The sequence below is a fragment of the Silurus meridionalis genome, chromosome 19 (assembly GCF_014805685.1).
Source record: "Silurus meridionalis isolate SWU-2019-XX chromosome 19, ASM1480568v1, whole genome shotgun sequence".
Lineage (NCBI taxonomy): Eukaryota > Metazoa > Chordata > Actinopteri > Siluriformes > Siluridae > Silurus > Silurus meridionalis.
Genome location: NC_060902.1, coordinates 3,891,534 through 3,914,076, shown reverse-complemented (window position 1 = coordinate 3,914,076; position 22,543 = coordinate 3,891,534). Strand labels below are relative to the sequence as shown.

Genomic DNA, 22,543 nt, shown 5'->3' with positions numbered 1-22,543 from the left:
AAAACAATTTCAGGGACTAACTATTAGAATTTAGGTTGTAAATGTAGGCTTCTGATAGTGTTTAGGCCAGCAGAGAAGGCCTTGCTGGCCCTGATGGCCCACCACTGGGGAACACAAATTGCCATGTCAAGCACAAATGCAAGTTAAAGCTTTAGCATGCAAAGAAGAATCTAAATGTGAATATGATCCAACAATGTTACTGTTCTTTCTGGACCAAAGCTCAGGTTATTATGGAGAGGGATCATCCAACTTGTTAGCGGCACTAATGCAAAAGCCTGCATCGCAGATGGTATTGGAGTACATTACTGCTTACTGGAAGGGCAGTTTGCACATATGGAAAGCCATCATCAATGCTGAAAGCTACATACAGGATTTATAGCAACAACTGCTTCCATCCAGATGACAGCTTTTTAGGGAAGGGCATGTATATTTCAGCAAGACAATGCTAAACTGCTAGACCTTTTACTATCTGAAACCGTTAGCAACAATAAAACAATAACATTTACTATTACACAAATGGGACAATGTTTCTCTCCCAAAACTCTAGTAACTGGTCTTCTCAGTTCACAAATTTATATCGACTATTGGAAAAAGAAGGGAAACATGGCTGTGTCCCAACATTTTCAGGCATAAATGTTACAGGCATTATTTAAAAAATATTTAATTTTTTCTTAAAAGGTACATTTCTTCAGTTTAAACATTTGATATATTTTATATATTTGATCAATTTTGTTGTGAAAATCATTACATTTTGTGATTAATTTTTAATCATTTTGATGATTTGTGACATGATGCATTATATGCACATGGTCAGGAACAATGCTAAAATAGGCTGTGGCATTTAAACAATGATTGTTTGTTACAATCCAAACCATTACACCACACTAGCCTTGACTAGACAGATTAGTTTGATGAATTCATGCTGTTGGTGTCAAATTCTGGTGCTACAATGTGTATGCCTCTGTAAAAATTAAGATTAAGAAAATTCATTAGACCAAACTACTTTTTACTACAGTTTTTTTTCAAACTGTCCAGTTTTTGTGAACCTGTAGCTGGGTAGCCTTAGCTTTCTGTTCTCGGGTGACAGAAGTGAAACTTAACATGATGTTCTTCTGCTGTAGGCTGTCCACCTTAATGTTGAACTTTTTAGCACATATTGTAGAGTGATCAATTGAAATTACTTCAGTCTGCTCATACTAGTATTGTCATTCTCCTTTTGATATTTCCCTTCTACAAGGTGGTTCTGAACTGCTCCACACTTCATTTCATGCATTGAACCTCTGCCACACAATCTGTTGATTAAATACAGAATTAAATGAATGAGTAGGTGTAGGTTTAAATGGGACAATATTACATGCAATGTACGATTAGAAACAGACATTCCATAACTAGGTTCTCTTTTTTCCTTCCTTTGACATTAAGTGGGACAAATTAAATGCAGATTGTAATATTACTAAGAATCTTCAAAGCCTTCCTATCTAAAAAAGAAAAAAGAAAAATGTGTCTATATATATATATATATATATATATATATATATATATATATATATATATATATATCCTAAAACAGCTTTGCCTCTGGTGGTTACTAAATCTTTACACTGGAGACACCTTACACCTACTGTACCACACTCCTCACCATGTTCTTTAAATATTTTCCTCTAGTTAGTATCATATTATCATTTCTGCAACTTAAAAGAACAAATGAATGCAACTTAAATGTAAAAAAATCCATTAGATTTAAAATTGTCTTTTTATTTATTTTTTTCCATTTTTTTTTCTTTTTCCATGTGAATGCCTATGACGAGTAATTCAGAACTTGGTACAAAATAAATTAGTGTTGCAGAAAAACTATTGGATTTGCATTGATTTCTTCACATGGTTTTCAGGCAGTTAAAATAAACAAACCAAAAGAAAAAAAACAGCAAGAGCAATTTTAGTAAGTGTTTGAAATGCGCGATGTAGTACTTGGAGAATGCGTCAGCTTCTAGTGTTTAGAAAACAAACTGCTAATTAGGTACTCCAACTCTTATGCAGAAATGGCATGCAATAGCATCCTCTCACAGCGTGTTTCACTTGAATGACAAAATAGCAATTATGGATCCAGAGCAGAGGATTTGTGCTGGGAGTTTGAAATGAAGAGTAATAGCTACGGAATTTCAGATGAATAGAAGTCATCAATCATGGGTATGAATCTCACAAAATGCAGTGGGGAGGATCAGGTTATGTGATGCGTTGTTGTCGACTTCAGCAAACAAATTGATTCAAAATGAACTGGCAAAGTATGATGATTGGAAAAGTAGGTGGGAAATAGCGTAGAACAGTATTGGTGGCATTGTCAGAGAGTTACAGTAACAGTAGATATAGCACGTATATAAAGGTACCGTATTAACAAAACAGGCATGCTGTGAATCATGAATAATCAGGAACAGGTATATTCTAGCAAACATTTATCTTAATTAAGCAAATTTAAGGTCCACATTCCATCTACTGGTTTTCTGTAGCTTCCTATATTAGGTTTAAAACATTTGTCTGACTTCAAAAGTCAAAAATTGACCAGAAACTCAATGCACTACACTCCCTCAGTGCACCATGCTTTCCTGATCATCTAGCACTGCTCAAATGGTCCCACTATCACTGTGTACAAGAAAGTGTAAACTGTTCTGGTTAGTGAGGATTCCTTCAGGAGGGGTGGGATCATTCAGGATTTTTTTTACAAGGAGGCAGGATTTGTCCGAAGTTCCCCAGGGGTGGATGCATACCACACTTGATATAAAATTTACAATGTTACATTAAAACCAACAAAGCACATCTAATACAATTTGTAGCTCACTGGAGAACTGGCTTCATCTAGGTTGAAATACTTTTGGACAAAAAGACTTAAATTAGTATGCTTTTGTTTTTGTTTGCCTTGTGTTTTCCAGTATTTTGACTAATTTACAGCTCCCACATGGCAATTACTAAATGTATTCAATGTTTATTATGTATCAATATTCGATTTAACTTGAGAGACAGTTGATTTTCTTTTAAATAATCATCACCCATTATTCACACTGGATATTTCAAATCAATTAAGATGCAGCTTTAAATTGCTGACTGATTTCTTCTACTTCAGAAAAATTCACCCAATTAAAGTTGTCCACAAACTATTTTCCAACATCACATGCATGCAAGGATAAAATGAGCCCTTTATACAGTAACGAATAACTAAATTGTCTGTGCTACAAGAATAATTTTTTTGTATAAAATATGCCCTATTCTCAAATCGACTGAAGAAAAGTGGGCTGTCATTATTGCACTTCTTCTTCACTTAGAAACAAATTGCAAAACAATGTCCCTGTCACGACAAGCTTACTAATATGGGACATGCTAACGGGCACAACAGTGCTACAGCGTTTAGAAGACAGAAAACATTGCACTAACAATGCATAAGCCTGGAGCTTTTAAGACATGCTGACTGTATGCATAATAAGTACTCAGTGTTCTTACTTTCATTACACAACACTATAAGTTGTGTAACTCATGAATGGTTAATGCTGTTGTTGTCTTTTGTATATAGAGGAAAATGAATGTTCCTACAAGAGTCAATTAAGAAGCTGCAGTAAAGTAAGATTACATCTGGGTATACAGTATATCAGTTTTAACATTATAAAACCTCCTAGCTGCCTTCAAACTATTCTTTGAAAAAAGAACTCATTCACACAAAAGTCATGCAAATATGATGTATCAGTCAGTTAATCTGATTTCTGCACTTTATGGACAAGAGTATTGGGACACCCCACTTTTTCAGCCATATGTGGTTCTTCCCCAATCTGTTCACACATAGCTGGAAGCACACAATTGGATAGGATGCCTTTGGATGCAGTAGCATTCAATATTCACTCTAACTAACCCAAACCTGGTTTGGATTGTAAGATCTTCAGTTGCCTGCTATAGAGCTCTGACCTCAACCCTACTGAGCACCTTTGGAATGATTTGAAACTTTGACTGAACTCCAATGTCAAATAAATTATTAACTTTAGACATGTTTGTGTGGTTTTTTTGTTGTTGTTTTTATTTCAAATATTATTATTGCATGATTTCTTTTGCTTTACTTATTTCCCAGTACATGACTTCACATGATTTTCCTGGTATTCTTTACATGATTTATTTATTTAAGATTTGTTCTGGCACTTGGGTGGTGGGCAGAACTTTCACTTGATGTTTGAACAGCTGAGTGACTGTTTTTAAATTACATCTAAAGACCTACCTCTTCCAGAGATTCTTAATTTAGTAATTTATGGTGCTAAAAGTGCTTAATTTCTAACTATTTTCTCTTCCTAGAGAGTTTTAGACTGATGTATTCTTAGTCTGTGCCTTAATGAAGCAATATAAGAAATTATTTATTGATGAAGACTTCAGAGCACTTTGAAAGACGATCACTAATAAAATGTTAATTAAAGGGATCTGTCAAATGCCATAAATGTAAATTTACACTTGATTTTTTACAGGCAATTTTTACTACATTTATTTTTTATATGATTTCATTACAATTTTATTAATTGCACCTTTTTTTCCTTAATGATTCTTTGTTAATTGTCAATTTATTTTTGTGCATTTTTTTCATAATACGTGTATATTGCTGACTCATCAATTTATTCGTTACTGATTCTTTTTTATATATAGTACATGGTTTATAATCGGTATGATTATCAACCCGCCATGTAAGGTTTAATCAAGACCCTTTGCAAATTTGTTTTTGTATGTAATTTTCATGTTATGAATTCAAAACAAATCTTTTTCTTAATGATTCAACACTACTTTGCCTTCACATATGCAATATCATTTACATCATTACTTGTGTGGTATTTTTCTATAAGAAAATGAAAAGTATTCAGGCTCATAAGAGTAAATATTTAATAGTTACATGTAAATACAGTAGAAATTCAATGTTTACAAATTCAAGATGGAATGGAGCCACGCACAAATCATTAAAAATTTTGCTTTTTCTAAATATAATATTGTTCCTGAAATAACAATGACAACAATTGTTTTCACACCTCAACATCTCAACACTGTTTATCTTTATTCTTTTGATGGACATAGAGAAAAAGTGAACAACACGAATTTGCTCTAAAGCCTAACAGTGCCTTCATGGCAATAAGGTTAGATGGCTATAAATAGGACTGTAGATAATCACATTTACTTGAAAGCAGAGAGTGTGCCTTATCACAGCCTGAAGTGTCCATGCTACTGAGCTTTGCTTCTTCTTCTCCTTAAAAAAAAAAGATTTTTGATAAAATGTGAAGTGATAGTAATGTTTTATACAGTGACCTAAAATAATTAAAATAATACCTAAAATAATATCTTTAATATTTTTTAAGTAAAAAGTATGATGTCATTATTTAATACATACTTGCACAATGTAGCATAAAGAAATGAAAATATCAGGATGTGATTTATTTACACATGGCTTGACTTTAAAGTTGTTTTCTGATCTAAGCCCAAAATCTTTAATTATATATTAATAAAAATGTATTATCTGGTCACATCTGGATTAAATCAGATTTTAAATTTGGTATTAGCACATCGCTGTTTTCTATTTTTTTTATTTATATGTTTATATATCAGTGGTGGGATGTCAGGGCTAACAAGAATTAAGAATCAGATTCACTGACTTACATATGTATTAAATTATTCCATTATCCATAATCAGACTGCAATTTGGCCACACCAGGCATCTAAACATGTTAACATTTTCGCACCATTTGACAGGACGGTCAGAAAGCGGACAACTGCCACCTGCATCTGCAGCAAACTGCATAAGCTCAAATATATTTGCTTGGAAATCATAGCTGTTTTTTTTTTATTTCACAATGGCAGACAGACGAGCAGAAATAGATTTGGTCACAGTTACACTTACAGCGACATTTACCAGATAGACTTTTCAAGAAAAGCTTTACATCATGAGAAACGGTCAGCCAAAACAGTTCAAAACAGAACCCTTTATACTTTTGCATTTTCTTTCTCATAGAATTGCACATAAAACACAAAATTTGCCTTGAATTCAAATCCCCTGGAAAACTATTGATATTAATATTGAACTATTGAACTATTAATATTGATGCTTCTGCTAGAGCTAATGTATGCAGTGCAGCTCTGGCTGCAGTGAAAGGAGACTTGTTGAGTTATGAGTTTTCTGTCTGTGATGCAGTGCTCTGTTATATTTCTGTATGAGATTAATCGTTACTATAATAATTATAATGAGGTGGATTGATTTAGGTAGGACACCATTGAAGGCCTGTGTAAAAACTATACAGAAATATAGGTATGGTTGGCTAGTAAAAATAGTAAATGTGTAATAAGTTGTAGAAAGTTCTGTGCAAATTATGCTCTCACTGTGCAAGGGTCTGATGGCTTGGGGAAAGTAAATAATAATGGGGCATATTAGATGCAAATTTAATCTTATATGCCTTGAAACTGACTCATTAAAACTCAGATACCAAACCTACAGCCAATATACACCAAAGAAGTAGCAGGAGTAATTCGATTCATCACATTGACTCCAATCTCTTGATTATGCTTCTTGAGCAGATATAATTTTTCTCCGGTGTGCTATGCTCTATGAATTTTATAACATGGCTCCACCCCTTCTCTTCTTATTAAATCAGTAAGACTAAACTGTAATAACGAGTTGCTCATTTGTTTCATTTGAAACCAACAATTCAGAGGGTTTTAATTATATTATTATATATTATATTATTATATTATTATATATAATTATATCAATAACAGCCAGCAAAGTAGTCATGTGTTGTAACTGAGCAGGACTTTTGTAAAGAAAAAAATATTAAGACATGGAAATGATTAAAACCTTTTTTTTTTTTTTTTTTAAAACATTTGTTCGGAAACATGGTTTGTTCACAAGTAAAACATCACTAACCAGAAAGCCTTGCATGGCACAGATAGTTTCCGAAATTATTATCCAATTGTGAATTTATTAAGCATTTTGACATTGTGATTGCATCAGAAGGACCTTGATAACTTTGGGGAGTTAAGAGGATTTGCCAAAAAGTATGGGCCAAAATTTTGGAACAGCTATAAGTCCGTTTGTAAATGTCTAGCCATTTGGACAATGTTGTTAGTGTTAATGTAAAAATTTAACCACAATGCTGTATTACATATCTTTGGGTATGCTTGTAAATATGGATTTTTTTGTTTTAATTAATGATCGGTCAGAAAATTAACAAGTATTGAACAAAATAACTTAGTCAAGAGCTTTTCTCTTTGATTTTAACTACTTTAAATGTAAAAGCCTGTAATCAGCTTTTTACAAAGAGTAGACTTGATATTGTTAAAACCAGACATTTTGTTGAATTTTACATCAAACATTGAAATCATTATCATTATTGTACCTTTACATGCAAAAAGACCGTGAATTTGTGAATTTCTCTGTTTATAGGTTTTCCTCCAACAGTTCACTGCAGGAAAAGTAAGCTAGCTAAAAGTAACACTGTAGAGAGATCTTATATATAGCGTGATTCATTCTTGCTCAATTCAACAGTGATTTGTCCTTAAGACCATTAAAGGCTTCGTATTTTACCATTTTCATTTTGGCCCTCTTTTCTTCAGTGGATTGTAGGTACGAAATTAAAAGACAAGTGGATATATAAGTGGATATATAAAACGTGTGTGGATTAAATAAATAAACAATTGCTATACATACATATTGCTGCTGAGATTTTTAAAGCAACTTTTACTGCAGGTATTATCTACAAAAGCCTGTAAGAATAGGGAGTATTGATAATTTGAAGCATAACAGGCTCCCCTCCAGCTCTGCTGTATTTAAAAAAAAAAAGAAAAAGACGTAGACCTTGTGCTATTATTGCAGAATCTCTAGTAGTAAATGATGTTATTCATTCTTGTAAGAGAAATCAATATTTCACTATTATTTTCATAGATCTGTCCAAAGTAGTAGACACCATGCAGCAGAACCGTTTTTTGGAGGAACCACTGCAAATGCTATCTCTGAAACTATTTATATTTGGATATACTGTATGTGGATACGTGTAGTGTTGGTGGTTGGATGGATAGAAATTGAATTCCACATAATATATTATGAGATTTCATTTTTATTATTATTATTATTATTATTAATATTATTATTATTATTATTACTATTATTATTATTAATTATTGTTATTATTATGATCCGCTGTGGCGACCCCTAATAAGAGAAACCGAAAGAAGAAGAAGGAGCTAGCTTATTAAATAAATTGTTTAATTTTTGCTTTTATGCTGTCATTTATTTTAAATAAATAATTAAACAAAATACAAGGATCCATGATGTAAATTGGTTATACACTATGTATATGGGCAAACGTATTGGGACACCGACTTTTCCGGCCATATATGGTTCCTCTGCAAACTTTTACCAAAAAGTTAGAGGAACACAATTGCATAGGATGTCTTTGGATGTGGTAGCATTACATTTTCCTTTCATTTGAATTAGGAGACTCAGACCTGTGCAAAGCTATAGCATGAGTTGACATTGAAGATTTTCAGTGGCTTGCTGTAAAGCTCTGACGTCAACCCCACTAGATATCTTAGGGCTGAATTACACCATAGAATACACTTGAGGCCTCATCCTCTTTATACAGTACAGACCAAAAGTTTGGACACACCTGCTCATTCAAAGAGTTTTCTTTATTTTCATGACTATGAAAATTGTAGATTCACACTGAAGGCATCAAAACTATGAATTAACACATGTGGAATTATATACATAACAAAAAAGTGAACTGAAAATATGTCATATTGTAGGTTCTTCAAAGTAGACATCAAGAGAATGCCAAGAGTGTGCAAAGCAGTAATCTAAGCAAAAGGTGGCTACTTTAAAGAACCTACAATATCACATATTTTCAGTTGTTTCACACTTTTTTGTTATGTATATAATTCCACATGTGTTAATTCATAGTTTTGATGTCTTCAGTGTGAATCTACAATTTTCATAGTCATGAAAATAAAGAAAACTCTTTGAATGAGAAGGTGTGTCCAAACTTTTGGTCTGTACTGTATATATATGTATATGTTCTAAATATATATAATTTCATATAAAACATAAAAAGAAATTTATACTCCTGTCATTTTGAAGCTCTGATTTTAAAGTGATAGGGTGTCCTGAGTGAATTCTGAGTAAAATAAACAAATAATAAAGTGTAGTTACAGAGCTATATTATATTATATTATATTATATTATATTATATTATATTATATTATATTATAATAAATATCATATAAATGTTTGAGGGTTTTTATTTAATCATGCATACATACATATACTGTATATACATTCATACAAGTTATGCTTGAAAGATACTGCAAGACATATAAAACCGATCATATAAGTAAATAAAGGCCAGAGGGCGAAAGAAAGCTTTGGTCCACAAAATCCTTACAAATAATTCAATATGAATTTAAACTCAATAAAAAAAGGTCTTGACTATAAATATCCACTGTATAAATCTTTTTCCAAGCCAATGTGCAGTTCTAAGCTTCCAGTTTAGTCCATATGCAGCAGACCCAGGTGTCCGACTTCCAAGTCGACCATCTGCCAAGCTTCTAAGCATTCACTTGGGAAATCTCAAAGCAGCCATGAGCACTATAAGAGCAAAGTCTCTCAGAAAATGTTTAGATTTGTCTGTAGCTGTGCTCTTCTGAGTCAGACTTTTATACATGATTAAAACATAGGAGTCAGCCAGGCTTAATGAGCTCTTAAAAAATGAAATACAAACTTTAAGTGCACACATACAGAATATCAGATTAGCTCTGTATTCATTAATGATGAATATAAAAAAGAAATTATTAATAAAAATAATTAATCTGTCACATTACTATATAGATGACTTTTGCTAGTCACCTACATGTACTCACTTCTCATAAATGGGTAAATATATGGTCCTGTTCCTGCTTGTTTATTTAGAGAGACAAAATTTTACTGTTTCCAGACAGCTATTAAATTTACTTCTACCTTGTTGAAATTGCATTGAAAGGCCAGTAAGGGAATTTGGGGAAAACTAATCTAAGAATAGCATGCATGAAGCAATTCCCAGCAATCATGTGCTATTTTGAATCAAATAAAATCTAGAGAATATAGTAATCAGTAAGGAATATTGGTTTGTGATACCATTATAGTAAATATAGGATACTGTTGTAGTTGTGAAGGAACTCTAGAGTGTCATTGCACTTTTAAACCAACTGTCTTGCTAAAGCAATACCAGCCATAGTAAAAGAAAGAGAATGAAGTCATTAGAAATGTTACATCTGCTAGCCCTGCCTCCAAGAATACAGTAAACTGACAAGAAAAACACACCAACAGTAGTGGACAGTAACAAAGCAAATGTAATTAGTTTCTGTACTTAAGTAACTTGTTCATATATATGTACTTTACTAAAGTACTGTATTATTTTTACATAAACTTAGTTGATTAAGCAAAGAGTCTTATGACAAAAATGATAATAAGAAAATCATAGCCATAATAAATCATAGTACTTTGGATACTTAAGTACATTTAAAAGCAAATACATTTTGTAATTTTACTCAACTGAAAGTTTAAATGGAGCAGTTGTGTTTTTACTGTAGTAGTTTTACTGGAGTAGAATTTTACTCAGTTAGATGGTTTGTGTACTTCATCCACCACTGCACACCAAATACATCTTTTTCCAAGACAAATGGTCATGTTTTGATCAGTCATGTTTTTCATACTGTGTTACAGGGCAGTGTAACGGAAAATGCTTCTACCATCTTCCTTATACTGTACATGACCTAGCCTTCATCTTGCATAAATATGTCCTGTATTTACTACAATCTACAAGTCATAGCTGAATCAGAATAGCACAGGATTACTGGAAATAACTTTATTTGCTTATGTCATACCAAATTCCCAGGTTAGTCATTCTGACTGGTAGGGAAACAAATCACTTTCACCAAGAGAAAGTGGCCAAATTATCTCTCCTAGGCTTCCTACCATGGATGACTATGGAATCATTGGGATTCAAATTCACAATCTTTCTTACTAGGAAAATATAAATTTGTTGGGGATTTTTTATTATTATTTTTTGGTGGTCTAGTGGTTAGGATGCGGCGCTCTCACCGCTGCGGCCCGGGTTCGATCCCTGGTCAGGGACCCGACCCTCAGCCACTCTTAGTGCCGGTCCCAAGCTCGGATAAATGGGGAGGGTTGCATTAGGAAGGGCATCCAGCGTAAAAACATGTGCCAAATCAAACATGCGGATGATCCGCTGTGGCGACCCCTAACGGGGGGAAGCCAAAAGAAAGTTTTTTATTCTTTAGGTGCAATTCATAAAGCTTCAAAGTGTGAGCCAATGTAAACACTTTTTTACCTTTAGTTTTTCGAACTACTATGCAAATGCATGCAAACTGTGTTCATTACCAAACTGTAAACAAATAATGACACATTTTACACATGAGGAAGTGGTCAGTGGTGAATGCAGTCAGTGCTTTTCATTGCTGGTTAGAAGGTTGTGAGTTTTACTGTCAGCATGTCAAGCTCTCAAATCTACCCATATAATTCCCTTCCTTAGATTATGGATAGCAGGATTGCTCTAAGCATGTCATTATTGAGTACAGCTCGAGAATACCAGCAAAATGTCCATTTACATCAGACAAATGGGCTACAGCATTAACTGAAATCCTATATAAATCTTTGAAGTTCTGCAGAATGCATTTAACTTGATGTGTGACAGCTTGAATGAATAAATAATATAAATAGAATACAGGAAGACTTAAATTACTACCTGTTTTCTTGAAGAAATGAAACAATGTGAAGTCAGACATGAAAAAATTGTATGTATGATTTTGAGATATAGCATCATTTACACTCCTGATTTCATGTTTAGCTGTTATCTAATAGCCCATTGCCATAATATGAAAGGACTGGACCAAATTTACAATAAAATTTTACTTGTCACATACACAACCATACACAAGAGGCCTTTTTGGGTTTTTTTTGTTTTTTTTGTGACTGGCCTATGACTTAAAAAAATATATAAAATATATCAAAATAAAATAAAAAAATGCATAAATAAAAAAGAGTACAACAAAGATACACCTGAAATAATAAAAAATCTAATAAAACTGAAATTACAATATAATAAAATATAATTGCAATAAAAATATATTTTTAATGAAATAAAAGAAAAACATTTTAAATAAAAATATAATTTACATACCAAACACCATTTACATTCATGGACAGCAGAACCAACATGACTTATTTTGAGTGTTCCTAATAAAGTGCAATTGTGCAATAATTCATATATGCAATAAAAACACTTACAGTGTATATCTATATATATATATATATATATATATATATATATATATATATATATATATATATATATAACATTTGCAGTATTTTATATTCAATATAATTGTAGTTATATTCTTAGATCTTATTTATTAGATTTATTATTATAATATGCCTATACTATATACAATTATAATAAGGTTTTATTCTCAAGAAATGTATTTTAATAAAACTGAATTATTGATGTCATGCTTTATGAATATTGTAGGATAAGTATGGAAAATAGATTCTTCAGCATTACATTTTAATGTCGTTAATGTCATCAAGCAAATCAATTTTAGTAATTGATTGATTTCATAGTAGTTTCCATGTATAAGCTATTACATGAGAGCACGTTCCAAATGGTCTGCAGTGGTACAAAGCTAGAATCTATTATTAAATGGACAATATGAACTGAGGATATGGTGTTCCACAAACAAAACCATTGTTTTGCTAGCTGCTGTTCATTTGATGGTAGATTAGTTTGGTGGATTTTAGAGCAGACACTTGGAGCATGAAGAACTTAGCCAAAGCCCTTTCTGTTTGTCAATAGCTCATTAACAGTACAGCAGCTTCTAACCGCCTGACTGGAGATGCAAGTGATATGTTGACTTGTTTTTATCCAGATTAGTGCTTGACTGTTGCCACTCTTTGTTTGATTGTTTGTTTGTTTTTTTTTTTTTTGTGGCTATAAAAAATTGTGTGGATGCCAATCACAGGTTTATATTAGTGCATTTAATCTAGTGTTTTATTATTATTATTATTATTATTATTATTATTATTATTATTATTATTATTATTATTATTATTATTATATAGTACAGCCTATACAGGGAATTTTGTTGTGATAAAGTGGTCTGCAGCTTCGGATATTATATGAATGAGATATTTGGTTTAATTATTTATAATTTTTATAAGAAGTCTCCAGTTTCCAGAGTTTAATTCCACTGTTACAGGACAATTTGCAATTCTGTCTTATCACCATCAAGACAAAGACGGGAAAAAAAGCAGATGAAATAATGGCCTTTTATAAATTATATGAATGTGACTTGTTTGATTGATGTTTAATGACAATAAATGTAATCAAAAATGGAACAAAACTACAATGTGCTGTTCTTTAAATACACTTTAGGATGTGCTGTTGTATAAAATTAAATTGGAAAAACATCCATAATTATTTGGTGTTGTATTGTATACGATGTGTTATACCATGACCTGCCTAAATACTCAGTTCTGATTGATGGTTCGTGTGAGTTCAAATGATTGAACACACGGGTAGTTCTGTCGATTTATTCACTGAAATAATTGAAATAAATGCACTGCCTTGAACAATTGTAACCACAGTTACACACAGTTATAAACTACATTTACATTCTTACTTGTGCATAATGCGACAACAGACATGGTACAAATATATCTCTTCACTCTCTCTATCTCATAACTATTTATTATAATTGATTAAAGCAATATGCCCTTGTCACAGTATTTTGTCCTTGTGTATGATTTAGAGTGGGCAGAATTGTTATTTCATTCTTTCAGCAAAATTTAGCACTGCAATCTACAATGACCGCTTTCATTTGTTAAATTAACATGCATTGTATAAGTAAAATAATCCACTCAAATGCCTCCGGCTTTGAATCAGTTGGTCGCTTCAAAACCATGCATTAAAATGCTGCACACTTTTCCTGGATTAGCCTGTACTAAAATTGAATGCTTTTCTGGGATAAAACAAACCGATATTTGCAATATATTTTAGTACCTATTTCTAAGAATGTGGCTATTTTTGATGGACATAAGCCGATCAGGTATAACATTATAATGTTATGAGCAGTGAACTGAATAACACTGATTGTCTCTTCATCATGGCACTTATAAGTGGGTGGGATATATTAGACAGGTGACCATAAAGTTAGGTCTGATTGGTGTACATGTAACACGAATACTTACTATACTGGCTAAGAATGTGTTTTGCATTTAACAAGATAAAAAGTATTTGTAGCTGCAAAAGCTCCACTTAAAAGCAGCCTGCAAATCTTGTCAAACAAGTACAAATTACTGCCTGTGGTCAAAATCCAAAACATGGCTTTGTCCTTATTTTAAAAGATTTTTCATTAAAACTCAACACATCAAAGTCTCATCGACCAGCTCTGTGTCGGTAATAAGTCTTATAGACGTATGCACTAATAGCTGTCTTAGTCGCACATACACTTTAATTTAGCTAATTAGGCAATGCTTTTAATGAAATTAACTAAGTAACACGCAAGTGGATATTTAGAGTCAACTAAATAAGAGAAACTCAAATCTTTGACAGTTCTGGGGATGTTTTGTGACATCTATTTCCGTTCGACTCTAACGGGAACGAAAGGCGTTTCATAACCGCTCAATACTGATTTTATCTGCTGTCCCCACTTTAGATCAAACAAGACTTGATTATGTGTCATGAAGAGCAGCAGGTGGGGGGGTGATGTTGTAGCTCTGCTATGCCTGTCTTCTTCTGCATGGATGTTTTGCTTAATGGCTGGAAAGGATTAAAGTTGTTCCACCATGCTTCAAAAGAAATAGGAACACTTGTGTATCTTAATTACAGGATGTAACGACGTCTGTCTGTTCACATGACGCACTCATTCTAAGTTAGAGTGAGTTTCCTAAGAGAGGATCTGAGGAAAATTGTGTCTTATTCATATCAGGTAATTAACACGAAGCACCTGTTCGTGTTGAAATGAAAATTCAACACAATTATTTTTTTTTTTTTTGGTTTTTCCTCACGTTCAGTTTTTTTTAGATTTTATCCAAGCTAATGGATTCTGCATGACACCCTGCTGAGCAATTTGTATTTAAGTGTTAATCCTATGCAGTAATTCTACCTCATTGTCATTCCAAATGTACAAATTATGCTTGTCTGTTTGTTTGTTTGTTTGTTTGTTTGTTTGTTTGTTTGTTTGTTTTTGGCCATTTACTTAACCTTATTTGACAAAATGTTGAGTAACCCACTTTATAAGATGTTGCGTCACATATCTTACAAAAAATATTCCAAACTAAAATATCCATAACCCTGACCCTATTCCACATACCATATAAGGCTTTATCCTATGATAATACAATATCTTATTCACCAGCTTTTTTCCTGAACAAAATGCTTACCATGTGCACCATCATTCATAACGAATATCCATATGATTCTTATATTGCCTGTCTCCCCCTATCTCTGTATAAAAACTGAATTCTAAATGTGAAAATAGGCATACAGCATGAGTATGTGAAAAACCAGGATCATAACCAGTGGGGGTGAAATTTGTGGCCCCATCAAAGTTCACCCTGTGACAGGTTTATGGGTGGTCCAGGGCTTTTATAAAGGACTATAAATTTCCTCTTGCAGTAGCGAGAGCTGGCAGCTAAATAAAAGATGAGTGCCGGAACATGAGACTTGTCAATCTGCCATTATACATCCCTACCCCAAGCACTGGCCAAAGGAGAGTGAAGGCTCATGAGCAGAATGTGTAAAAGTCATCGATGCTTGAAACAAGAACAAACTCGACCCACCTGAGGAGTTTTGACACGGATAAAAACCCAAAGGTCAACAGGGAAGCATGATGGCAGTGTAAAGACAAGACTGTAGAGACAAAATATCTACTTTGAGACATATGCAGTATTGTTTCGGATATTTAACTACAGCTGATTTTGGAGCAATTCGATTCCAATTTTATTTGTATTGTGCTATTAACAATGGGCATTGTCACAAAGCAGCTTTACAAAAATGTATAAATTACATATATAAAATGTACACTTGATATATGTTTTATTCATAATTAGTAAGCCAGAGGTGACCCTGCCAAGGAAAAAGAAGATATAAGGAAAAAGCATTGAGAGAAACCCGACTCAATATGAAATATTTCCATATCTGGATGACAGTGGATTATGTGATTATTTCCTTCTATATTGACAACTTATATACACAATACTTATATTGTGTTGAGCCCCCTTTTGCTGCCAACATTCCTGACCCGTTGAGCATTAACTTTTTTAGCATTTTGAACTACAATTGCTGGTCTGTAGGATCTGACCACATGATCCAGCCTTCACTCCCCACGTGATTCAGTTATCCTTGGCAGCACCCATGACCCTGTCCCCGATTCACTTCTGTTCCCTCCTTGGACCACTTTTAATAGATACTGACCACTGCAGACCAGGGACATCCCACAATAGCTGCAGTTTTGGACATCCTCTGACCCAGTCATCTAGCCATCACAACTTGGCACTTGTTAAAGTCGCTCAAATTCTTACACTTGAAAATTTTTCTGCTTCTAGCACATTAACTTTGAGGACAAAATGTTCACTTTCTGCCTAATATATCCCACCTACTAACAGGAGCCATGATCAAGAGATAATCAGTGTTATTCACTCAACAGTCATTATGTTATAATGTCAATGTTATGCCTGGTTGGTGTATTTGAGCAAAAAGTGTAGTTGTGTAATCAGGAACATGTCGAACGTTTATAGTTTTCAAGTAATGAGAACTCCAAGTCTGGACCAATTAGTATTTTGTGTGGGTAAAGATGGTGCATATATATGCAGGTCCATCATCTTAATTACATTTTTTAGCAGAAACATGATCTGCTGAAATGTGAAGGTGTACAACATGAAGTGCTAATTTCTGATTTCTTGAAGTGGCACGCTTTAATTTTTCCATAAACTTATTAAAATGGTATTAGATCATTTTCCTTCAGCTCGAAAACTTTCACTATCAAGTTAAATGTTATTGGTTATGGATAAAAAAGATTTTTCGATAGTTTGTAAGTAAACCGTAGATATTAACAAAAGAAAAATCTGATTTTATTGAAGATTGGACATATAGTACAACATGGATGCATCTACGGTTCTTTTATGGTTAGATATCTGATTTTTAACCCTTGTTAATGTGACAGGAGAGACTATTTACTGCCAGCTTGCCCTCATCCAGGACCTGTACATGTCCTGTGTCAGGAAACAGACTGGGAGAATCGTAAGAGACCCTGCATAGAGTCGGTTTACACTTCATCTTTCTGGCAGGTGATGGAGACTGATAAAAAAAAAGTATTTTTTTCCCTGCAGTCATAAAGATTCTAAACTCCCTCCATAACCTTAAACTATACTGCAGTTTCTGCAAATATCGTATATCTAGTTGTTATATATAATAATGATTGTATTAGTTTATGTCTTGTTCAGTCCAGCGATGTGGTGTAGTGCCTGTATGTGTGAATGTGCACTGTCCGTTTGCCCTAAACAAAAAAAAGTCTGAAATAAATTCTTTGTATGCTCAGGGATTCTTGGCAAATAAAGCTGACTCTGATTCTGTTCCTGGTGGTGGTTACATTTTGATGACTTAAGGTACATTTTGCCACATGATTTCATAATTCTTGGTTTTATAAATTGAGAGAATACAAGAAACAATCTTTTTTTGTAAGAAGGCGGAAATGGGCTGTTTATCATTTTTCATTTCCTAGTCTACACTAGGTTTTCTGCAGTACTTCTTCTTCTTCTTCTTCTTCTTCTTACAGCTTCTCCCATTAGGGGTTGCCACAGCGGATCATCCGTCTCCGCACCCCTCTGTCCTCCACATCTGCCTCTGTCACACCAACTACCTGCATGTCTTCCTTCACCACATCCATAAACCTCCTCCTTGGTCTTTCTCTTTTCCTCCTTCCTGGTAACTTCATCCTTAGCATTCTCCCACTGATATACCCCATGTCCCTCTTCTGCACATGTCCAAACCATCTCAATCTCGCCTCCCTCACCTTGTCTCCAAAACGTCCTACATGTTCATCCTTGTCACTCCCAATAAAACCTCAACATCTTCAGCTCTGCTACCTCCAGCTCCACCTCCTGTCTTTAACTCAATGCCACTGTCTCTAAACCATACAACATCGCAGGTCTCACCACAGTCCTATAAACGTTCCCTTTTACTCTTGCAGATACCCTTCTATCACAAATCACTCCTGCTGCTCCACCCTGCCTGCACTTTTTTCTTCACTTCTCTAACACACTCTCCATTACTTTGCACTGTTGACCCCAGGTACCTGAACTTTTCCACCTTCTCCACCTCTTCTCACTGCAGCTGCACCACTCCACTTCCCTTCCTCTCATTTACACACATGTACTCTGTCTTACTCCTACTGACTTTCATTCCCTTTCTCTCCAGTGCTTACCTCCACCTCTCCAGGATCTTCTCAACCTGCTACCTACTCTCACCACAAATCACAATATCATCTGCAAACATCATAGTCCATGGAGACTCCTGTCTGACCTTGTCCGTCAACCTGTCCATCACCACTGCAAACAGAAAAGGGCTCAGAGCCGATTCTTGATGCAGTCCAACCTCCACCTTGAACCAGTCTGTTGTTCCTACTGCACACTTCACTGCTGTAACACTGTCCTCATACATGTCCTGCACCACTCTTACATACTTCTCTGACACACCTGACTTCCTCATACAGTACCACAATTCCTCTCTTGGCACTCTGTCGTATGCTTTCTCTAAATCCACAAACACACAATGCAACTCCTTCTGACCTTCTCTATACTTCTCCATCAACATCCTCAAAGCAAATAAGGCATCTGTGGTGCTCTTCCTCGGCATGAAACCATACTGTTGCTCACAGATGGTCACCTCTTCCCTCAGCCTGGCTTCCACTACTCTTTCCCATAACTTCATTATGTGACTGATCAACTTAATTCCCCTGGAGTTACTGCAGGTCTGCACATCTCCCTTATGCTTAAAGATCGGTACCAGCACACTTCTTCTCCATTCCTCAGGCATCCTCTCACCTTCCAGAATCTTGTTAAACAATCTGGTTAAAAACTCCACTGCCATCTCACCTAAACATCTCCATGCTTCACTAGGGTTTCTTTTTTTTCTCTCCCTAATTCTTTGCTTATTTCCTGTTATCATTATTGCCAACTCTGTGTAGAGTAAACCCAATATTGACACAAGAAGTTTGAAGATTCATTTATTTTTAAATGCTAACCCACACTTGTGTGTCATTGCCCATGCCAACAGAGAGCAGATTTATTACAGAAGCAACACTCAGTTACATCCAACCAAATAATCACACACCTGTACAATAACATTTTATTCATAAATAATGAAATTATAATTCAAAAACACACACATAAATATATAGATCAATATGTGGGCTTTAGGGGGAAAAACATTCTAACATTCTAGCACAAGCTGCTGGAATATTCAGCTTGTTTTGATGTGCATATCCATATATGAATTGTTAACCTGCTCATAACCCATCTCATATAATATTACTCAGAACATGTAAGGAATGGAAAACCAAGCTTTGGGAGGGGGGGAGATGGAAGCAAAATAAGAAGAGATTCTGTGATCACCGGCTCAAACTCGGCGCATGACTCACCCCGGCTGGCGTGGGAGAAATAAGCGTGGGGTATGGATTTCAGACACACAACAAATGAAAACATGCTCTGTGCCAGATTTTTGAATTAGCAGCAGCATTCTTAGGGATGTTATGATTCCCCAGTGTGAATGGAGGGATTCGGGGTAGAGCAGGTTCAGCTGAGCTCAGGGGAGATAAAAGGTTTTGTGCATGAAGCTTATTTTTTTAAGCTTGCAAATGGGGTAACAAGGAACATAGCATTGCACTTTGTTTTTTGTTTGTTTGTTTGTTTGTGTTTTTGTTTTAGATTAATCTTATATATTAGGAGGTGAAGAGGTATTACATTTTTGTAGAGGTGAAATGGTCATTTTGAAATTAAGATTTTCCAAATATATAAAAAGCCACAAGATGCAGACAAGGTCAGTGGGTTAAGACACAGCCAGGAATGAGAGATCAGATAAAAGACAAATAATGTTATTGCTATCAATTTCCCAAGGTCAATGTGTAATCAGCCAGAGGTCAATACACTGGAAAACACTAGTAGATAAGAATGTTAGAGGAGCCTAGCAGACAAAGAACAAGACTAGAACATGGAGGAAAAGTTTGCATGGTGATGGCCAGATTGTTATTTTTTAATTGAGGGGAATAAATGTTCATGTTTTTTATTATTATTTGTTTAATTAATTAAAACTATGTTTCGGCTTCTCCCATTAGGGGTCGCCACAGCGGACCATCCGCATGTTTGATTTGGCACATGTTTTTACTCTGGATGCCCTTCCTAACGCAACCCTCCCATATATCCGGGCTTGGGTACTAGGCAACCCTAATGGCTGGGGTTGGTTCCCTGACCGGGGATCGAACCCGGGCCGCAGCGGTGAGAGCGCCGCATCCTAACCACTAGACCACCAGGGACCTGTTTAATTAATTAAACATTATATAACAATTAAATAGAGTTGAATTAATACCTCAAAATGTTATATATAAGTCAAATTGGACACAAATGAAAGGATACGCTTTAATGACTTGTTTTGCTTGCCTGTATTAGATTGTTTGCTTGTTTATTATTCAATAAACTGTTGTTACTGTACCAAGCATCGGTATACACTCTTTGCTATTTTGCATTTAGCACATTACATGATACATTGCTGCTGTCCTGTTTTTTCTTATCTTGCCCAGTCCAGTATTGTCTGTTTGTTAATTACAAAACAATTTTTCCGCCTGTTTTATTGATTTAACACTAACCCTCATTTGAATCTACATATGGCATTAAGTCATTTGAAAAGAGTTGCAGTATGACCTGAAAGCAGCAGGAACAACATCAGATTAATAAGCAAAAATAAATAAATAAATAAATAAATAAATAATCTATCTATCTATCTATCTATCTATCTATCTATCTATCTATCTATCTATCTATCTATCTATCTATATATATATATATATATATTTTTTTTTTTTTTTTTTTCAATCATTTAATTCACTCCTCATTTTTACAAAAAAAAAAAAAACTTTTCTGGAACGAAAAAAACAAACTAAAATAGAATTTTGTGGCAAAATTCTGTCATATTCAGAGAAAAAATGGTCAAATAAACATTAATGTAGCAATTAAAAGAGAGACAAAGAATATTAAAACACTGGATGTAGCAGAATTTAATCTTATCGACCAAGAATCTTAGCAGAAGATTAGAAAATAAATCATAAACCCTGTGGCTATGCTTTATGGACCCAGTATTCAGAACCACTGCTTTGGAGACTCTGGCTATATCTAGCCGTCATTGTTTATGATTTCTGATTGTGTTTTGCATTTGCTTGCCTGAGGCTTTATTAGTAAATCATACTTGTGTTACACCCTGGTTTGTCTTGTTCCATTTGCTATAACAGACGTGAGTCTTCAAGGACTGAAGAGCTCATTCTCATGTGGTGAGCATTGCAGACGAAGTATATTGACTTGACCTGTTCACCCTTGGAACGATTAGGCTTGGCAGGCAGCCGACGAGATTAAAGCTCTTCCTTTTATGTGTATACGTGTAGCCATGGAGATGGCTTACTTTCATATTTGAAGGGTGTGTTATTGTAATACACTATGCTACATAAAAAAGAGAATTATTGTGCATAATACATGTATAGTGACATAGAGTATACTAGATGTGAACAAAAGAACCGTATAAAATATGTAGCTGCTCAGTGTAGTATCATATTAATATTTATTACTTTATGTAAAGGTCGAACACAGGTTGTTAATCATTGATAGTGGAAAAATGTGTTCAGCTTTAGACTTCAGGATGAAAAATATACTGTTTTTGCAACAAAACCCAATCTTTCCTATTATTTTTCATTCAAGGTAAATGAGTCATTGTATTCAAAAAAAAAACGGTCTTACATAGTCGAAGTATTTTGCTTTTGCAACTCATAGTGAAGGTGGTTGAATATGATAGTTATTTCATGCATAAAAGGATCTGCATATCAAAGAAATACAAAGACAAAGGAGGAACTGGGGAGTGCACATCCCGCTAGTACACAAAAATCCAAAATAAGAACAATGAGAGTTCAGTAAAAGTACAAAAATTTAAAGGAAAAAAAGGAAGTAAAATAATAAATAAATGTAATGATGAAATACGTGACACACACATCTATTTAGGAAACCATGTTTTTTTTTTTTTTTTTTTTAGTTATTTTAACATTTTTAAATTGATCACAAGTGAGCTGAATTTCATCAAAAGTAAAATATTAAAATAACAATAATACAGTTACAAGCATTACATACATCTTTATAGTGCTAACTTTTTATTACAATGCATTTTTAATGGTGCTAACTGGT

At 34.2% G+C, this 22,543-nt stretch overlaps 1 non-coding gene across 1 annotated transcript; it reads right to left on the bottom strand.

The window, feature by feature from the left end:
- Positions 1-20,565: 20,565 nt before the first annotated feature.
- On the bottom strand, positions 20,566-20,637 carry trnae-cuc. The gene has a single exon. It is a non-coding gene; the product is annotated as a tRNA-Glu (tRNA).
- Positions 20,638-22,543: the final 1,906 nt, after the last annotated feature.